The sequence below is a fragment of the Heterocephalus glaber genome, unplaced genomic scaffold (assembly GCF_053883595.1).
Source record: "Heterocephalus glaber isolate CG9 unplaced genomic scaffold, H.glaber_assembly_v1.0 deba00001690, whole genome shotgun sequence".
Classification (NCBI taxonomy): domain Eukaryota; kingdom Metazoa; phylum Chordata; class Mammalia; order Rodentia; family Bathyergidae; genus Heterocephalus; species Heterocephalus glaber.
The window spans coordinates 3,956,803-3,965,793 of NW_028258415.1; the positions used below are offsets into that span (position 1 = coordinate 3,956,803).

The 8,991-nt window shown below is 33.1% G+C and overlaps 1 pseudogene; it reads right to left on the minus strand.

Annotated features, from left to right (window-relative positions):
- Positions 1–6,213: 6,213 nt before the first annotated feature.
- Positions 6,214–6,557, minus strand: LOC147821798 (uncharacterized protein C16orf52 homolog B pseudogene; annotated as a pseudogene).
- Positions 6,558–8,991: the final 2,434 nt, after the last annotated feature.

The window sequence follows — 8,991 nt, forward strand, 5'->3', positions numbered from 1 at the left end:
AATGAAAGATTGCAACAATGAATAAGTCTTAGGCCTCTTCATTTAGTCTCATTTGCTTAAATATTTGAATTTTTATGGATATAGGAAGAGATTTTGAGTTGTATTTACTTAAATATTTGCATATTTTCAATAACTTTCTTCTTCATCTTTATATTAATATTCTTTTTCTGCTTTTGCATTTCACTTAAATAGTACATTTTCCCTCTCAATAACAAAAGTACTAAAAATTACTTAAATCTTTGTTCTTAAGTGTTTTGCTTCTGTGATTTTTCTGTCTTCTTTACTAAATTCCCAGCAATTACATTGTGTTTCGCACCACTGAGCATATCATCTGTGCAAAAGTTGACACTCTTCCAAAACTAGAGTCTGTGCCGTACAGTACAAAAATCAAACATCTAACCTTTCACAAATAAAGATAAATGTCAGCAACACACTGGAAGAGGAACCATTAGATCAACAGGCCATTTAACATACATTATTCCCATGGTGCTTTTTAAAAGTAATTATGCCATTATGTAATTTTAGGCTTCTATTATGTCACAATTGTCTCATATGTCCAATCATTAATTAAAACGAGCAGAGAACTAAAATAAGAAATTTGAATCTGGAAAGGGTTTCTTCAGAAATACAACATGGCTAACTTAGAAGTCATTCTCTTTTGCTAGCACTGTCTCAAATATGAGTATATAGTAGAAGACATAATGTAATAAGTATCCTAAAGGGCTTTTTGGAGAAATATAGAATACACAGCTAAAATACTTTCCACAGAAGAATATTCATTTCTGAAAGAGGTCTTCTATATTTTTAAAGAAGAAATAAACAAAACAAACTTCAAGAAAACATATGAGACATGAACGAAAGTACAAATGTAGTGAATGTATAAATTTTAAAAATATAGCAGTAAAGACACATTACCATAAATCCCCACAAAATTCTTACATTTGCTTCAAATGTACACATGTCATCATCCTTGTCACTTTCTGAAGCAGTCCTGGAAGTCCCCTTTCATTTGTGTCTTTAGTTGTGCTGTCATGGCGAACTCAATATTATGTTTTAAATCAAAACATTTGTCTTTCACAATCATTTTAACTTTGAGGAAGAGCCAGAAATCACACAGTGCCAGATATGGTCTATGAACTAGGTGGATGAGGACACATGGTAGTATTTTATGAGCCTGTCTTTCTATTGGATGGCACTTGGCAAAAGTGGGCCCTGTATTTTTGATCACACTTTCTACATTCAGATTTCATTTTTTTCTTAATTTCAAATATTATATAAATATAAAAAGTTATTATCAAGAATGAAGTCAATTTAAGATGTGGTTTTTTTATAAAATGGAGTACTACTCAGCCATAAAGAATGAGAAACTAGAAACATTTATTGCTAAATGGATGCATATTGAGGCCATAATCAAGTGAAATAAATAGGGCACATGTGTAAATACTGAATAGTTTCTCTAGTGTGAGAAATTGAAAGTGTAAATAAGGATGAAAATGGTTAAAATGAATAATTGATAATTTGAAATAAGAAAAGGTCCAAGGGTTTGGGGATGGTGGGAGGGGAAGGGGAAAGGGAAAAAGGGAAAGGAAAAATTATGAGAAAAAAATGGAATCAAACTCTGTGTAAATAGGAAGGGCGGAGGGAGTGAAGGGTGCACAGGTAGTGGGAGAAAAAATAAGAACTAAGATGCATCATGTTCTGGTACGAACACCCACCGATAAGTGTAAATATATTTTATACCTAAAATGTACCAATAAATAAATAAATGTATATATATATATAAAAAGAATGAAGTCAGCTTTGATTTTTAGAGAGATAGAAAAATGCCAAAATAACAAAACTGTATACAAAAAAATGTAGATGCCTTCAAAAGTTTCATTTTACAGAAATAAGTATTTTCTGGGCTCATATTGTAGTGAAATGAGAAAGATAATGTCAAAATATATATGTAAAATAAAGTGTATGCTAAATGTTGATGAGTGTTATAAAGAAAAATAAAAGAAGGAAAACACATTGCCATTTAACATAGGGTAGCAAAAAACCTTCTCTAACTCATATGTCAGTTATAACATAAAGATCCTTAGGAGCTGAGTGTAGGCCACACAGATCCCAGAAGCAAAGAATTCCTTGGAGAGGAAAAGTGGGTCAGAAGCATCCCTGGTGTGATCCCAGAACACCAGGGAAAAGGCTGTGAGCAGGTGACTGAGTCAGAAAGGTAGAGATGTCTGTGAAGTAAGACTGGTGATCTTGTCTCCCTTATAAATTACTCTAAATTCTTTGTCATTTGCTTTGAGTGAAAAAAGGCCCACTGCAGGATTTCATGTTCTGTAACTTCACTTTTAACCAAATTATCTTTTGGTAATGTGGGAAAGCAGCCTGAGGTGTACCAAGGACAGAGGCAGGGAAACTAGTTACCAAGGATTATCAATAGTCTGTGAAAGAGAGATTGATCCTGTGTATCACAGTAGTGGAGGTGGGGAAAACTGATAGGATATTGTCTATATTTTGAATAAGTCACTACTAGATTTTCTGGAAGTTGATTGGGTCACTGGGAGTATGACCTGGAAGAATACATCTTGCCCTGTATCTTTCCCCATGCCTTGGCTTCTTGGTCACCATGAGGTGAACAGTTTCCTCTGCCACCAACCCCCACCATCATCACACTCTACCTCACTAGGAGCCCATACCAACAGAGACAGTCCACCTTGCACTGAAACTTCTGAAACTGTGAGCCAAAATAATACTTTCTTCCTTTACGTAGATTTTCTGAGTTATTTTGGCAACAAATGGCAACTAACTATATACGATGCAGCTTAGGTATGTAGCATGTAGGTTTGTGGAAGCAGTCTACATACCATGTAGGTTTGTGGAAGCAGTCTATGATGTTTGCACACTGATGAGATTGCCTAATGACATATTTCTGGGAACACAGTTCCATTGTGAAGTGACACATGACTATATAATCAGCTTTTCAGGGAGTCATGGAGCAAAACTCATGTATAGGAGCAATTTCAAAATGATATCTTGGAAACAAGGAACTCAAGAGATTGAGCAGTTTGTGTATTAAGGGCAGGAGATGTATGGGATAGAAGATAAAGGGAGAAGTACAATTGAAGTAAAAATGACTATCACTATTTTATTCCATTTGGTTCCCAAACCTTAATTAGAACACTGTTATGATGAAATTATCATGTCTAAATCATTTGATAAATTTATATTTTCTTCAATGATAAGCATATTAAATTTTAGTAACTTTAATTTTTAAGTATATAACAGTTTTCAGTATTTTCCATGAATGTTTTATTTCAAAGTAGGCCAGTAAAGGTGACATAATGAGCTATGAAATAGAAGCACAGATCAGGTAGCACTGATTCAATTTCTCTCAGGTATTTTGCAAAAGAAACTGCATCAAGACATACACACATACATGATGATATTTGCTGGGACTGCCTAAAGACATATTTTGCATTAAGTTGCAAATGCATTTGCTTTACAAGCAAATTATCTTCAAAATTTTATGCTTGATATAAATATAGTAAAGTAAAAACATGAAGAGTAGACATAGTGAGATGGGTTTCTTAAATCAAGCGAATGATTTAGATTAATTGAGTTTCATATACATCAAATATTACACTTTCATAGAGCTTTGTTCAGACATGTAAAGCTACAAGAAAAATACATTCATTTTCACTTCTTACGCATACTTTCATTTTGCCATGAGTATTGTTGCAGATCAAAATAAAATGTAAACAACTTCACACAATTTCATTTGTATTATCATCCAAAAGAAGAAGTGAAAACAAGGACTCTCACCAACCATTATTTTAGAGAAGCCAAATTGAAAAATGAAGATTTTCAGAACGAGGATGTTCTTGATGGCAGAGAAAATCACTGTGAGATCTGTTTAGTTTTACTTGAAGTTTCAATTGCAAGCTTGAATGAAGTGTAAATAAAATGTTGTTATGAAAATTGTTTACACCTTCACCACACATGCAATGAATTTGTAACATTTCTTAGTGTGAAAACACAGTATCCTGTTACTTTAACAGCACAATTAGCCTGCACGTAATATATAGATTTTAAGGAAACATTGCAATGATGAGTTTAATTTTTATAATTGCATTTGAACACGTTTAAATGTAGTGTTATATTTTCTACAATATATGAGGAGCAGTTGGTGTACTGTTACAATATTGCCACTTATGAATGAATCTTGATCTTATTAAGCATAACATGAAACTCTTCTTTAAGGTGTGTGTAACAATTCAATTAAATGAAATTGACTATTACTTTCATTCTAATTCCATTTGACTTGGATGGAATTCTGTTAATCAAAATGCAAAGATATTATTTTGATAGGATTAGAAATTAGAGCTGACTACTTTCAAGATGGTCAACATCTAGAAGTAACACTATTACCACAAGATAATACATTAAAATCAGTATGAACATTGACTTGAATAGATTCAAGAAGTCTTCAAAGCTATTTGCTACTTAAGCTGCATATTAATACTTTGAAGTAAAAGAACTGTATTCATATGCATGAATTCATTAGTTAGCCCTGTTTCTTCCTCAATGTAGGCTGTCTTGTCAGTCTTTTGATTGAAAGAACTCTTGCTTAAGGTGACAAATACTCAACTGCTTAGAATTTTAATTGTGATTAACTCTTAATAGTAAAATAAGATGATCAACTTCCTTCTTGAAAACATTTTTTTATTATTTTAGTTATTTTTATTTGATATATAAATATGTATAATACCATATATTTTATATTTTACTTAAATTTTTCAATTCTTACTGAGTAGGATTGAGCTTTAGTATATTTTCTATATTGTCTTCATTTAATTTATGTATTAAATACACACAAATGTTACATGGTGTACTGAGGAGTGTTCTCTTCTTTCACTTTACAATTCATTTTCTAAAGAGTTTATGTTTTAGAGAAATTTTAGATTTATAGCAAATTTGAGTGGAGAATACAGATTTCCCACATGTACTCTTCCCTACACAAATATAGCTTCACTTATTTTCAACTTCCTACACCAGTCTTATGCTTATGAAAACTGATGATCCTACTTTATGACATATCACAATCCAAAGTCCATAGTCTATGTTAGAGTTGTACATCCCATGGGTTTAGACAAATGTATAATGACATGTGTCAATCATTCTAGTATTATATAGAGGGTCTGTACTTTACCTATTTATCTTTTCCTTCCCTTGTAACTCCTGGCTACCACACATCTTTTAAATATCTCCATATTTTTTCCTTTCCCATAATGAATCATATAGCATGTGGTCTTTCCAGGCTGGATTCTATCACATACTAATATGCATTTAAGGTTCTTCCACTTCTTTTCATAGCTTGCTAGATCATATCTTTTTAGTGATGGATAATATTCCATTTTATTTATGCACTACGGTTTATTAATTCACAAACTCAATGATATCTTAGTGGATTCCAAGCTTGATTATGAATAGATCTAAGATATACATTCATGTGCAGTTTTTTGTGTAGACTACAATTTCAACTCCTGTGAGTAAATACCAAGAAGTACATAGATGGATCATGGTAAGAATATGTTTAGTTTTGTGGGAAACTGCCAAATTATCTTCCAAAGTGTCTACCACTCTATATTCTCACAAACAATGGAAGAAAGTTCCTGTTGTTCCACATCTTAGCAGCATTTGATACTGTCAGTCTCTTGGATTGGGGGTCTTCTAATTGTGGTAGTGGTATTTAATTTTAATTTGCATTTTCGTGATGATATGTGATGTGAGGAATCTTATATGTTTATTTGTCATCTGTTTATCTTATTTGGTAGGGTGTCTGTTAAGGTCTTTGGTTCATATTTCAATCAGCTTGATTTATTTTTTTTTCTGATTTATCTTTGATAGAAGATACCAATACCTTCATGAAGAGAAGACTCAGGTTAGTGGTAGCTCTGAGTCACAAACCTAAAATAACTTACATCCCAATGTGATAAAAAATAAGATTCATTAAAATAGCAATTCATACAAAGCAACTAAACTTGTGGATGTCCTGGTGTTGTAGGAAGAGTTTTGAAGAATTGATGGGACTGTGAAGAGCTTACTTTGTGGGCATATGCAAAATGGTGCTCTTTGATGATTATGCAGTCCCTATTACTGATTCCTGATTATCTTCATAAACATAGCAGTGTGTGTGCCTTGTAGATAATGTAGAAGCACATGTTACTCTGTTCCAGTGAATGCTATCCAACGAACATCTTTTGTAGCTTCTCTTCACCTTTGCCAGTGGTAAGCCACCAGAAAACCACATGTGACAGTCAATGAAATATGAAATGATTCTTTCCATGATGATAAAAAAACAATATGGTGACCTACTTGGTGGGAAGCCAGTGAGGGAGGCATGTCTGTTATCCTCTGTGGATTGTTTGACACTGTTGCACTAGGCCCACAGTGAGTGCTCCTGCAGACTCCCTGGTGTTGATCCAGTCTGCGTTGGCAATGCTGGGAATGGCAAATGTATTGGCTGCCATAAAGAGACATGCTGAGATGATGGTCAGTTCATCCATCTCCCCACCCCCTTACCCCAACACTCTCAGCTTGATTTCTTACTGGTGAATTATAAAGGTTAGCTCCTTATAATTGGGTTCAGTTCTTTATCAGATGTTTCTTTGACAAATATTTTCTTTCAATTTGTAGCTTCTCACTATTTGACTATTTTCTTTCACAGGTCAGAATCTTTAAATGTTAATAAAGTTCAACTTGTCTATGATTTTTCTTTTCCATTTTTTTCTTTCAAGAAATTTATATAACAGTATTCTCAGATATAATTTTGGATGTGCTTTTCCTAAAATTACTGTGAAATATATTTTTCTAGAAAAAAATATTAAAATAATAATACATTTCTTCCAAGGCAATAGGGGTATTTGCTCTTTTTTAATATCAAATTTTATTAGTACATGTTTGCTGTACATTATAGCTATATTCATCTTAAGAAATATGTACACGTACTTTACATATCTTGATTCTTTTTATTCCCTTTCCTCTTTCTATCCATCTCCCTCTTTCTATTTCTGGATCTTCTTTCACTATGTAATGTTATTATTTTTGTACTTTATGTTTGTGATATATAATGATTACATTCATTTTAAACAGTTGTTATATGTATGTGATGCATCTTAAATCCTTCTATATCTCCTATCCCCCCCCCGCTCCCCTCTCAGTTACTTGGTACCCATCCCATTTGCAAAAGATCAATCATCTTGTATTTGGTTTTTGTATTTCTTCTTGTAAAAGTTATGATATATTTTTTGGAAGAATTTGTTCCTATATCTATTTTTTTTTTTTTTTTTTTTTTGGTACTGAGGATCAAACTTGGGTCCTTGCGCTTGCGAGGCAGGCTGCAAAACCACTGAGCTAAATCCCCAGCCCCCTATATCTATTTTTAAATTTAGCTATCTTTCATTTATGCATCCCTCAGGGTCTTCCTATTCACATTTTAATCTGTCATTAATCATATATAACTAGATAGTATGATTTAGGTCTCAACATAAATGTAATTTCAAATAAGACTTCCTTAACTCTACATGCTATATTATTTTTCTCAAGGACATTCAGTTGCTATCTCTATCATTAACCTAATCACTTTTTGAAATTATCTCCCTTGTTTTCTTTTTCATTTGGATTTTAACTTTGAGACTTAGATTGAGAGTAGAGACTTGATCTGTCTTATTCATTACTATATTCTCAGTCCTTAGAATAGTGTTTAGGTTACTGTGCTCCATTAATTTTTCTGAATACATGAAAGGTGATTATTAGATTTGGGAGACAATTTTCCATAGTTTTCTTACATTTCTGCATGTTCAACAGAAGCATTGGTTGACATTTCTTTCTGGATATCTTCGCAAGGCTATTTACGTGGTATACAGCCTTTAAAGATAGATGTAATGTTACCTTGTGGATCAAAGGGAAGGTAGACATAGTGCCTAATACAATAAGCATAATTTCTATCTCTTCGGGATAGAGTAGGCATGTGTACTACCCATTACAAAAGATTTTCTTTTCACATGCTCAGAGTTTCTTCCCTGAAATACAGTCACTGTGTGCTGACAACTATTTGGGTCCATATGGTTTTTCCTTGTGAGAGTCAGGGGCAAATAAAACTAGCACAAGATGATGTTAAAACTGCGAAATCAGTATGGAGATACCTCAAAGAACTAGAATTTGAAGTCCCATTTGACCCAGCTGTCCTCCTGCTGGATACCTTCCCCAAAGAATTAAAAGAATCATACCACAGTGATATATGTGCACCCATGTTCATAGTAGCATAATTCGTGATAGCTAAAACTTGAAAGCAACCCAATTGCCCTTCAACTGGAGACTGGATAAAGAAAATGTGTTTTTTTAATATAAAATGGAGTATTACTCAGCCATAAAGAATGAGAAATTAGAGAAATTTATAGCTAAATGGATGCACATTGAGGCGATACTCAAGTGAAATAAATAGGACACAAAGGTGTAAATACTGAATAGTTTCTCTAGTGTGAGAAACTGAAAGTAAATAAGTACTAAAAGGTATAATAGATAATGTGAAATAGGAAGAAAAGGAGCAAAGGGGAAGGGGAAGTGGGAGGGGTAGGGGAATGGAATTAAGATGAGAAAAAGAAAAAATGGAAACAAAGTCTTTGTGGATAGGGAGGGGTGGAGGGGTTGAAGGGAGGGCAGGGGAATGGAGAAAAAATAAGAACCTAGATGGATTATGTAAAGGTGCAAATTTCCAATGATGCATGTCATTATATTGTATACCTTAAATGTACCGATAAAATTAATTTGAAAAAATTGCATGTAGTGCTATACATAATATAGCCTGTTGTCATGGATCTAGGAGTTTCAAGACTTCTCCAAATGTATATGAAATTATGTCCAGTTTCTTTGTTATCTTGCTAGAGTAATAGTCATAAGTTGAGGTATTTCTTGACTATAATGTTCTCATTGAAGATAGAA